Source organism: Oryctolagus cuniculus, chromosome 16 (genome assembly GCF_051225735.1).
Source record: "Oryctolagus cuniculus isolate XC-2025 breed Fujian yellow rabbit chromosome 16, ASM5122573v1, whole genome shotgun sequence".
Taxonomy (NCBI): domain Eukaryota; kingdom Metazoa; phylum Chordata; class Mammalia; order Lagomorpha; family Leporidae; genus Oryctolagus; species Oryctolagus cuniculus.
The window spans coordinates 51,240,563-51,252,218 of NC_142882.1; positions in this window are offsets into that span (position 1 = coordinate 51,240,563).

Consider the following 11,656-nt stretch of genomic DNA (forward strand, 5'->3'; position numbering starts at 1 on the left):
TCCTAGGTTAAGGATGCCTCTGTCTGGAAGAAGGGATGGGTTCACACGTGGCTATGACTCATTCTTTCCTGTAGCTAATAGTCTAATCACAGGACCTGTGGCATCCTGCCCTGGTGGCCAAGGCTCCGAGCTCAATTGTGCCATGCAGCCTGCAAGAGCAAGCAGGGCTTCTACCAGTGCCCCTTACGGCTCCAGCTTTGATAGCTTCCTTGCTGTACTGTGTTCCCCTCTCCCCACCAAATCCCCATCCCTGCACCTTAGCAATACAGAGTTGCCCGATAGCTCAGATGAGAAAGCACCCCCAAAGGACATGGAGTGCATGTTTGCTCTCAGCACCCCCACTCCGCAGCACTAAGCCCTGCCCCGGGCCCCGCCACAGTACAGAGGCTCTGTTACACTGAGCAGGGCTGAAGCAGAGAGGGGAAGACGCCAACAGGAAGACTAAAGCGGCCGACCACTTGTGCTCACACACCTGCAAGAGAAGTGATGCAAAGCTCTAAGGAAGTGAAATGTTTTCAAGAGCACTTACGAATTCCAAGTGAGGAGCCTGGGCACCAAAGACTCTTTTACGAGTATAAAAGAAACCATAATTAGAATACAAACGCTATGCCAATGGTTATGATGTCACTGGAAATACTAAACTGAAGAGCTCCAATCACTGACCTCCCCAGATAAAGTGACCAAATTCATCCGGTGTCACAGTAACCCCACTGTGTCAGTTCAGGTAGACTGAGTCACAGTTTGATTTCTACAATGGGCATGCTGGGGCAGGCATTCAGCTCCGTGGTAGTTAGGATGCCAGTTGAGGGGCCTGTGTCTTGTTAGAGTCCTGAATTCAATTTCTGGCTCTGGCTCTTGGGTCCAGCGTCCTGCTCCTGTGGACCCTAGGGGGCAGCACTGATGGCTCCCAGTAGTCGGGTCCTTGCCCCCTGATGTGGGAAACCTGGATTGAGTTCCTGGCCCTTAGCAGGCACTTGGGAGGTGGGCTAGTGGATGGGGGTTTGTTCTTTCTTTCTCAAATGATTTTTTAAAAATTATTCTAAGTAAGCATATCCCATTTAGCTATACAGTGTTCCTAAGTACTTAAGTACAAGTAATTTTGTTTCTTTAAAGTAAGCTGCCACTGTGGCACAGCAGGTTAATGTCCTGGCCTGAAGCACCAGCATCCCATATGGGAGCTGGTTTGAGACCCAGCTGCTCCACTTCTGATCCAATTGTCTGCTATGGCCTGGGAAAGCAGTAGAAGATGGCCCAAGTCCTTGGGCCCCTGGACCCACATGGGAAGACCTAGAGAAAGCTCCTGGCTCCTGGCTTTGGATCAATGCAGCTTCAGCCATTGCAGCCAACTGGGGAGTGAACCTGCGGATGGAAGACCTCTCTCTCTCTCTCTGCCTCTCCTCTCTCTCTGTAACTCTGACTTTCAAATAAGTAAATAAATCTTTAAAAAAAAAAGTAAGCAATTCTTTGCAATTCAAATGAATACACTAAACTCATTATTTCTGAGGATCCTAAAACCTTGAATACTTAATTATACAATTTGACCAGTATCTGTTGTCCTACTGTGTGTCAAGTCCTGTGGGAGAGACAGTCCCTTCCTTCCTGGAGCAGAGCTAACACAGTGTGGCTTACCCATGTCTACTGTGTGAGATGCCCTGCTTAGCGTGTACTCCAGGTGACTTCTGTTAGAAGGAGTACTTTCACTTAGTAGCTGGGTCAATATCTAAAATATTCAATTCCTAGAACAAACTGAGGAGACTTATCTGAGGACACTTCAAAAAGCTTATGGAGCATAGAATTAAAAAGATGAGTTTATTTCAGTGCAAAAAAATTGAAATCTGTGCTTAGCTTTTTCATAATATGCATTTTCCATGAACTTTTCAAATATCCCCCTCCTATCTATTTATACCCACCACCACATTCCCAAAATGGCTTCGTGTGGTGTATCAGCAAGTCTGCAACAACACAATAAATAGGAGAAAGAATGGAAACAGCAGGAAGACAGCAGGAAGATGGAACCAAGCCATCAGACCACATGCAGTGGGCTCCAGCAATGAGCCAACTGGCAGGGCTGGTGCTGTGGTGCAGTGGGTTAAAGCCCTGGCCTGAAGTGCCGGCATCCCATATGGGCACTGGTTCTAGTCCCAGCTGTTCCTCTTCTGATCCAGCTCTCTGCTATGGCCCGGGAAAGCATTAGAAGATGGCCCAAGTCCTTGGGCCCCTGCACCCACATGGGAGACCTGGAGGAAGCTCCTGACTCCTGGCTTCAGATCGGTGCAGCTCCTAGCCGTTGTGGCCATATGGGGTATGAACCAGCGGATGGAAGACCTCTCTCTGTCTCTACCTCTCTCCGCAGTTTGAACATGGCATAAGCAGAGAACTTTCCAGAGTGGAAGGGGAGTGCTCATTTGCAGTCTGGGCTCCCTGAACTGAAGTGAGATGCTTTTCCCATCGTGCTCTCAATACTTTGAGGGAAGAAGCAGAACACAACAGGTGTTCAGATGACTAAATAGGAAGCTAGTGAAAGTGGAAGAAGATGCACTTGCTCTACAGCTGACTAGGAGCCTGGGCCAGCTCAGCTGACTGCCAGGCCAAAGCCAGGGCTAACATTTCTCAGAGGACAGCCAGGCTCAGAGGTTATACAGATCAACAGCCTGTGTGTGTGTGTGTGAGAGAGAGAGAGAGAGAGAGAAGCATATTTTTATTTTGTACTCATAAATATTGTGATTCCAAAATTCACCTTGTATTTCTCTACTGGAAAGTTCTGATTCCAGTATTTTGTTAAAACATTGTGATTGAGCACAATCTGGGATTACGCAACCCTCACCAGAAGGCCCCCTGGTGGAGATTATCCATACTGCAAGGAGCCAATTGCCTGGAGGAATCCTCCATAGTTGCATTGTCTGCATCCCCAGCAGGAAGGCTCCACACCAATCTGTTAGAGATAAAATCAATTACATTGATTATAGCTGGAGGATATTTTGGATATTGGGTTAATTTAATTGCATTTTTATTTTAAAAAATTTTTAAAAGATTTTATTATTTATTTGAAAGTCAGAGTTACACAGAGAGAGGAGAAGCAGAGAGAGAGAGAGAGAGAGAGAGAGAGACATCTTCCATCTGCTGGTTCACTCCCCAGTTGGCCTCAATGGCTGCAGCTGGGCCAATCCAAAGCCAGGAGCTTCTTCCTGGTCTCCCACACAGGTGCAGGGGCCCAAGGACTTGGGCCATCCTCTACTGCTTTCCCAGGCTATAGCAGAGAGCTGGATTGAAAGTGGAGCAGTGTCCATATGGGCTGTCAGCACTGCAGGTGACGGTTTTACCCACTATGCCACAGCACTGGCCCCTCCCCCTCTTTTTTTAAGATTTTATTTATTTATTTGAAAGTCAGAGTTACAGAAAGAGAAGAGGAGAGAGAGAGAGAGACAGAGAGAGAGACAGAGAGAGAGAGGTCTTCCTTCCACTGGTTCACTACCCAAATGGCTGAAATGGCTAGGACTGGGCCAGGCCAAAGCTGGGAGCCAAGAGTTGCTTCCAGGTTTCCCACGTGGGTTCAGGGGTCCAAGGACTTGGGCCATCCTCCACTACTTTCTCAGACCATCAGCAGGGGAGCTGGATCAGAAGTGGAGCAGCTGGGACTCAAATCAGTGCCCAAATGGGATGCCGACACTCTGGACGGTGGCTTAACCCACTGTGCTCCAGTGCTGGCTCGGCATAAGCCCTGGCCTCAGACACATCTCAGAGTAATCATGGAAATATGCAAATAAGCCTCCATCCAATAGAAAGATGTTGCCCTTCTGTTTATAGGGCCTTGAGGGAAAGAGGAGTAAAATTGGCACTGAAAATGCGAAATTTACCGACAAGCAGGGATTTTTTTTCAAGGGCTGAAGATGCAGGGGCAGGGAGCCAGTAGCACTTGGAAGACTTCACATAAATACGTCCACGCTCAAGCTGCTCATACTCTGGAGAGTTTAAGTTAAAGGCTTCAGAATGTTTCTATCGAACGCCCCTGGGCTCGTCCTACTCCGCAAACATTTGGGTATTTGTTAGAATCCCCTGGGACCAAAGGTTGTTGTACTCTCCATCTCATCAAAACAGTGAAGAAGCCACATGGAGAATGGCTCCGGTTCCTGGTCCAGTTGGTTTGGGGTGTGTGGTGTGGGGGGGAGGGGTAGTGTGTCTGTGTGCAGTGTGCATGTGTGCTATGTGTGCTATGTGATGTGGGGTGTGTGGTGTGGTGTGTGTGATTTGTGTGTGGGGGGGTGTGCTATGTGTGTGGTGTGTGTATGTTGTGGGGGGAAGGGGTGGGGTGTGTGTGTGGTATGTATGGTTTGAGGTGTGTGGTATGGGGTGAGGAGTAGTGTGTGTGTGCAGTGTGTGTGTGTGGCGTGATGTGGGGTGTGTGTGCTGTGTCTTCTGTGTGTGTGGTGTGGTGTGTGTGATTTGTGTGTGGATGGGTGTGTGTGTGCTATGTGTATGTCGGGGGGAGGGGTGGTGTCTGTGTCTGTGTAAATCTGTGATTTACAGATTCTCTATGGAAGGGGAGCATTTGGAGGAGTTAGCACCAAGAATATCCCCAGAATTTGTATGAAGTGCTCTATTAAAAACCCACCGTATGTCAAGCAAAATGTTCTGCAGAATTCTCATTATCGCCTAAGCAGATCGGGGTGAAGTCCCCTCCTGCAGTTTTCTTGCTTCTGAGAATGACTTTTGTCTTTCGATTCTTGCACAATCAGTGAGTTCTTCCCCTGGGTTTTGCATTTCTCTGAAGCAGCAGCTCCTAATGGATGAGGAGTGAGTGACAAACGTGCCCCCTCAGGGACATTTGGTGGTGTTTGGGGGGAGGAGATGCCACCGGCATACAGTGGCTCAAGGCCAGAGGTGCAGCACAGTGTCCCACAATGCAGGGGACAGAGGTGGAGCAGTGCTTAGAAAATGTTCTCCACGCCCACCTGCTCAGGTGCCACCGAGCAAGGACCTGCCAGGCTGTCCCCAGGTATGATTTCCCTGCACACAGAAAAATGCTCCATGCTATGAGGCCCCGGGGGAATCTATAGGCAGCTGAATCTTGTCATTTATAAGACGGTATTTCATTATCCACTCGGGCCGAGAGGTAGACAGATTTTCTTCTGGGCTCCTCGGGAAACCAGTTTTCACGTGGATAGTGCTCGTGGAACTGGTCTGTGACCACCGCGGTGAAGCCTGCCCCGGCCTGGGGAGTGACTCCCTGTGCGGGCCTCTGAGTGCAGGAACCTCGCAGCCACGGCTCTCATGGTATGCTCCTCCCTCCCAGAGAGCTGCACCCCTAGTGAGGGGCGCTCCCCTCCTCATCCGCAAAAGCCCGCAACCCCAGCGATTGGAAAGCAAACCTCATCCGCCACTGTGAGTGGAACAGTGTGTGACTTGGAGGCTCTGAGTCCAGGGGCCTTCACACTGGGGCAGTCCCATGGCCACAGAGATGCGGGCACCGCAGTGGAGCTGCAACCGGAGCGAGAGTCTTCAGGTGCACCAGAGGGAGGACTGGGCCAGGGTTCCCAGCACTGAGACCCATAGCTTACACTTGTTCATGTAAGGAAAGACCAGCGCATGCCCCCTGGCTACAAACATGATGGAGACCAGCACAGCGACAGCGTGACCAAGACCAAGTGCATCAGGTCCCTGAGGAGGTCCAGGGAGCACTGGGTGCCACTCACAGCCCCTCCCTCTGCTTCTGGAACATTCTCCTGGAGAGCTGGGTCAGGGTGAGGTCAAAGAACCAGAGGCCTGCAAGAGGGCAGGGTAGGAGGCCAACAGCCCTGGTCCGTATCAGGGGACTCGCTGGAGATCGCTGGCTCAGGCATGGACTCTGGGCATGAATGAGATTACTGAGTCCTGTTGCTCAGCTTCCTCGTCTGTGAAAGGGACCATCTCAGATGCTGTCTCTTTGGGGGATGCCATGAGCTAGCTCTGGACCCTGTGTGGGACCCTGCCTGGCCATCCGGGCGTGGCGGTCGCTGTCGGAATCTGTGGCATTGTGCTCCCCTCTGGCATTGCTGTCACCACCAGCAGCAGCACCAGAGCCCCTGGAACTTTGTTCTGGACGTTGTTACAGTAGGCCTCCTCTTCACTGCAGAAATGTCCAAGACAGAGTAAAATCAAGCATGACACAGCCGTGCAGCAGGGCAAGCCTCCACGTGCAAGACCAGCAGCGCATGTCAGCTTCCAGTCCTGGCTGCTCTGCTTCTGACCCAGCTCCCTGCTGATGCACCCGGGAAGGCAAGTGCTTCAGTCTTGCCCCCACTGGCACCTGCGAACCTTCTGGATACTCCCTGAGATCCAGTTCTGGCCTCACAGAGACCTCCTGACCGCCACTGTCCTAATCCAGGCATCTAGAGCTGAAGTCAAGAAATTGTTCGGAAAGGTGCAGCCGTGAAGACCCTGCCTGAGTTGACTGCATCCCACATCAAAGTGTCTGCGTTTGAGTTCTAGCTCTACTTTCAACTCCAGCTTCCTCCTAACGCACACCATGGGAGGCAGCAGGTGATGGCTCAAGTGGTGGGGTCTCGGACGCCCACCTTGGAGACTTGGGTTGAGGTCCTGGTTTCTTGTCCTCCTGGCCCAGACCTGGCTGTTGTAGGAATTCTGGGGGGAGTGAACCAGAAGAAGGAACATTCTCTCCCTGTCTCTGCCTCTCTGCCTTTCAAATAAGTAAAAAGTTATATAAACCAGACACCATCTGGAGATGATACACTGTGTGCTCCGACGTCTCCTTTGTCAAGCACCAGCCAGGCCTGCTGCCCTCGCCACCCTGCTAGGACCCCCACCTACGAGCTCTAACAGCTGCCCCATCTTCCCAAGTCTCTAGGGCTTGGTCCGCCAAGGACCTTGCTCGGCACTGGACTCTGATCCAGGCTCCCCTGTAAAACCCCCACACCCAGCCCTTCCTTAGGAAGCAGTGGTAACAAGGTATAAAATACTGGGTGGTACCGCTGGCATTCAAAGCAACCAGGGCTAATTATGTGCGGGAGAATGGTTTTCTAAATTGAGGATACAGAGTTACAATTGTTAGAGCTCAAAAACCCCAGTGATTTTAAGCAGTGTATCAAATGTTGCTGCAGCAAGTGTTCTGTAACTTTGTTTCCATCAGAAAGGAAATAAGTATTTACTGAGCCTTGTGCTTGGTGATGATGCTGAATCCCAAGGCAGGCCACAAGCCACTGCTCTTGGCAATGGACAGTCACCAGGGCCACCAACCTTTGGGGACCTGATGATGTTCACGCCCCACGCTCAGTCCCCAGGTCATTGGTGTAAAAGGTCTTGCTGGTGCTGGGTGTGTGGGGGAGGGGCTTCCAAAAGCATCCCTTTCACCATCATGTTGGGGTTCTCAGTGTCTCACGGCTCCCCTCACGCCCCACCCTCACCCTGCGACACCTGTGAGAGCACCCGAGCAATAGCCGCAGTGTTACAATGCTCACGATGACTGAGGCAACTGTGCACCTGCATTGTCTACAGACGGTTCTGGCCCCGAGAAAGACTGTATTCCAAGCGCGTTGGCTACAGGAATCCCTTCCTTCCGGGGACCTCCCTAACCCATACATCCCGTGATTATCACCCCCACATTGCAGCCCAGGGAACGGAGGCACAGGGAACACACAGAGCTTGCCAGCATCATGGGCGGCCTGGCTCCGGGTCCTGAGTGGCCACTCTTGGGAGGGTCATGTGTGTCTTGCTCTGGGCCCCTCATCCAGGATATGGCAGAAAAGGTGGCCAGCACTGTGTGGCGAAGGCTGACTATCTTATTCCAAACACTTCCCCAGGGCACGGGCTCTGCCAAGGAGCATTCCTGTTTCCCAAGTGTGAGCACTGCCTTTGCGTGGAAGCCAAGAGGCCTTGGCAGACAGCAGTCACTGGTGGACTTTAATTTTTTACAAGAGCTCCTTTCTCATAATATAATCAAAACTGCATTTATCTTAAATGGCCTGTCTGCTCTCTGTTGTCCGTGCAATTAATTAAAGGCAGAGGCAAATCAAACCCCCTAATAAGAGACCATCCACACTCCAGATACCTCATGCTGCATATTTTAGAGATCAGGGATCTCCAGATGCAAGAATAGGGTTCCAGAGGCTGGTGCTGTGGTGTAGCGGGTAAAGCTGGTGCCTGCAGTGCCGGCATCCCATATAGACAGCAATTCAAGTCCCGGCTGCTCCACTTCTGATCCAGCTCTCTGCTATGGCCTGGGAAAGCAGTGGAAGATGGCCCAAGTCCTTGGGCCCCTGCATCTGTGTGGGAGACTTGGAAGAAGCTCCTGGATCCTGGTTTCAGATCAGCCCAGCTCCAGCCATTTGGGGAATGAATCAGTGGATGGAAGACCTCTCTCTCTCTCTCTCTCTCTTTCTCTCTTTCTCTCTCTGCCTCTCTGTAACTCTACCTTTCAAATAAATAAATCTTTTTAAAAAGGGTTCAAAACCACATATTTGAAATTAGAATCACAGTTTCTCACATAGACACATTACATTGAAGGAATGAAGTTCCCAGTCTAGCCCATGGTTTTATAATTCCTGGAGTTGGGCCTACAAAACTCTCATTTTGTATCCTGAGGCTTCCATAGACCAAGGGGTTCTGGGCCTCCATGGCACAAGTCAGGAACACATCTCACTAACCCTGTGGTCTCACCTCAGAGAGGAGAAGTTGTGGCTGTGAGCTCCAAGGCACAGGGTTCTGGCATGGTGCCTGGGCTCATATAGGAGTCGTTGATTGACACACCCAGACTTTGACCCACCCTTTCTGGCGCCCACCTGTGCACCTCAGTCCCCGCTCCCTGCAGTGTCAGATCTGGAAGTGGGGAATTCCCTGGCTCTGAGCTGTGGCCTCAGCAAGGGACTTTGCAGGGGATGACTTTGAATTTTATTTTGCGGGGTTGGGGGTAAGGGAGGAGCAGGGGACAGGTCTTGAGCATTGAAATCATGCCATCGGTGTGGAAACCCTATGCTGGGGCCTTGCCCCTGGAAGTGGAATCCCCAGGCAGGGGAGCTACAGGTATAGGGCAGTATTTAGTGCTGTCTATGGCTTTGGTGTGGACCCTCAAGCTGTCCCTGTTGGCATCCAGTGACCAGAGTTCTCTGACACTTTTGTTTTAATAAGCAAAGCAGGCGTGCCCTCACTTCCAGGTAAGCAATGACTCAAGGGTAGGAAGACACAAGGTTGGTGGCAGAGCTCAGAGACCAAATGCTCAGGACAGACATGGCTAGGATGCGGTCTGCCTCCCACACCACTCCTGTTGGAATCGGGGTGCCGGGGTAGTGAGCATGGATGGCCCGGAGGGATTGATGTCTCTCTTGGGAGAGTCACTCAGTTCTCTTCGGAAGCATACATTGTTGTGGATGCCGGCCTCTGCCTGTCGTCCGCGTGTGCCCACTCACCCTCTGCCGAGTGCTCTCCCATGCAAGGCCATTGTGATACAGCAGAAGGCCCGGTGTGACCTTGAACTCCCAGCCTGCAGGGGTACAGCAGATGCCTGCTCTTGGACATCTTGAACCATGAACCAAAATAAATCTCTCTTCTTCACACACCACCCAGCCAGCAGCTCCCTCTCTGCTGCTGCTGTGCCTCCTTCAGAGAGAGATGGCAAAATGGAAAGGCTGGTGGTGTGCTGTGGTTGATTGAAGCTAAATACATGTGTGGAAAGTGGCATTGTAGTCTTTAAAAAAGTACCACACCTTAATCCAAAACTCCCCAGTAAATTTGAAGTAAAGATCTTGCCTCCGTGGGGTGTCCTCAGATGGTGAAAGCACAGGCCTCCCCCCGTCTATCCCTTTAGACAGACAGGTAGCCTGCGGCTGACACTGGGGTCCAGCAGGTTCAACCCTGCTGCACCAGCATCCCATGTGGGCACTTGTTGGCCCTGGCTCCCCTTCCAAACCAGCTCGCTACTATTGTGCTTGGGAAAGCAACAGATGATGGAATAAAAATTTAGGCCTCTGGCACCCATGTGGGAGACCTGGATGGAGTTCTGGGCTCCTGGCTTTGGCCTGATCCAGAGGTGGCAATTGCGGCTATTTGGGGAGTAAGCCAGAAGTTAGAAGCTCTCTCTCTCTCTTTCTCTCTCTCTGTCTCCCACCTTCAGTCTCCATAAATAAATGTCTTTTTTTTTAGAGAAGAAACTCACACATCCTGTAAAAGAGACTAGAACCCAGTCCTGTGTTCCCCACCTCTTTATACTGTAGCCGCGACCTTGAAGTTTGAACATGAAGTTTGGAGGGACACAAACAGTTACCACCAGGCCTGCTCTACACCAAAGGGATCTTTGAGGCTGATCCACAGGACCCTGCACAGGATGCCAAAGCCATAAAGAAATGAGATCTCTGGGGAGGCTAATTGTCTGGTAGGCTCAGATTGTGTGGGGTATGTGTGTTGGAATAGTGTATTGTAGCCCATAAAGCTACAAGCATTGCATGCTACTCCCCAGTTTAAAAATACTCCTCAATTACTTTCATCTATGATGTTAGACTTTGTTGTAGATCTTTGTCTCCTTGATTACATTTCTCTGGGGTATTTTCTTTTTCTTTCTTGTAGCTCTTGGGTATGGGATTGCTCTCTAGGTTTCTTTTCCAGATAATTCACTATCGGTGTATAACAGTGCTATTGGTTTTGAACATCAACGTTGTAGCCTGCCACTTTGATAAATGTCTTAGTTCTATGATCTTTGTGGTCGCACCTTTGGGGTTTTCTAAGATCACATCCTTTGCCACTGTGAAAATTTGACTTCCTCCTTTCCAAATTGGAGCTCCTTTATTTTTCTTGCCCAGGAGTCTAGGTAGGCCTTCCAGCATCATGTTGAGTAAAATTTCAGTAAAGAAAACTAATTTGTTGATATTTTAGTGCCTTTTACCATTGATCTGGAATTGCCAATGCCTATCAATATATTTTCATTTCAATGCATATTGTTCATTTTTAACCTGAATTTCCCATTCTAGAAGTCAGGTTACAGTTGATAGAATTTAAAAGGAGAGAATTATCCAACATGGGAAGTAGGCAACAGAAGACACATAGCAAAGGAACCAAATGCAGCCCAGCAGGGACGGGCATGAATTTGTATTTCATGACACTTGGTCCTTATGAGGTCAGAGCAGGTGAACACTTGGCCCCTTTTTGCTCTTTTCCCAGGCAATGAGCAAAGAGTGAATCTCAGGGGGTGGCTTTCCATGTCGTGCACAAGGCTGGCCGCATCCGGGTCACTGCCACATATCTGGGATAGGAATTATCACAGCGATGATCTACACTGGCCCCTGGTACTGTACAAGCATCACAAGAGAAGTGCATCAGTGCTGTTGCAGGAGAATGACTAGTTCCTTTGAAAATGTGAGGGGAGTGGCCAGCGTCTGGACACAGGGCGTTAAGCTACTGCCCGTGACACGAGCATCCAGATCGGATGGTGTGGGTCAGGTCCCAGCTGCTGTGTTTCTGACCCGACTTCCTGATGGAGCTGATGGCTCCTGACTTCAGCCTGGCCAAGGCCCTGCTGTTGCAGGCATTTCAGGTGTGAACCAGCAAATCTCTCTCTCTCTCCCTGATCTCCCCTTCTCTATTGCTCTATCTTTGAAAGATATTTAAAAATCCTGAAGGTTTTAGGAGTGGGTGGAGGAGGGGGAGCATGGTGCATAGTCAGTTAAGCTGCTGCCTG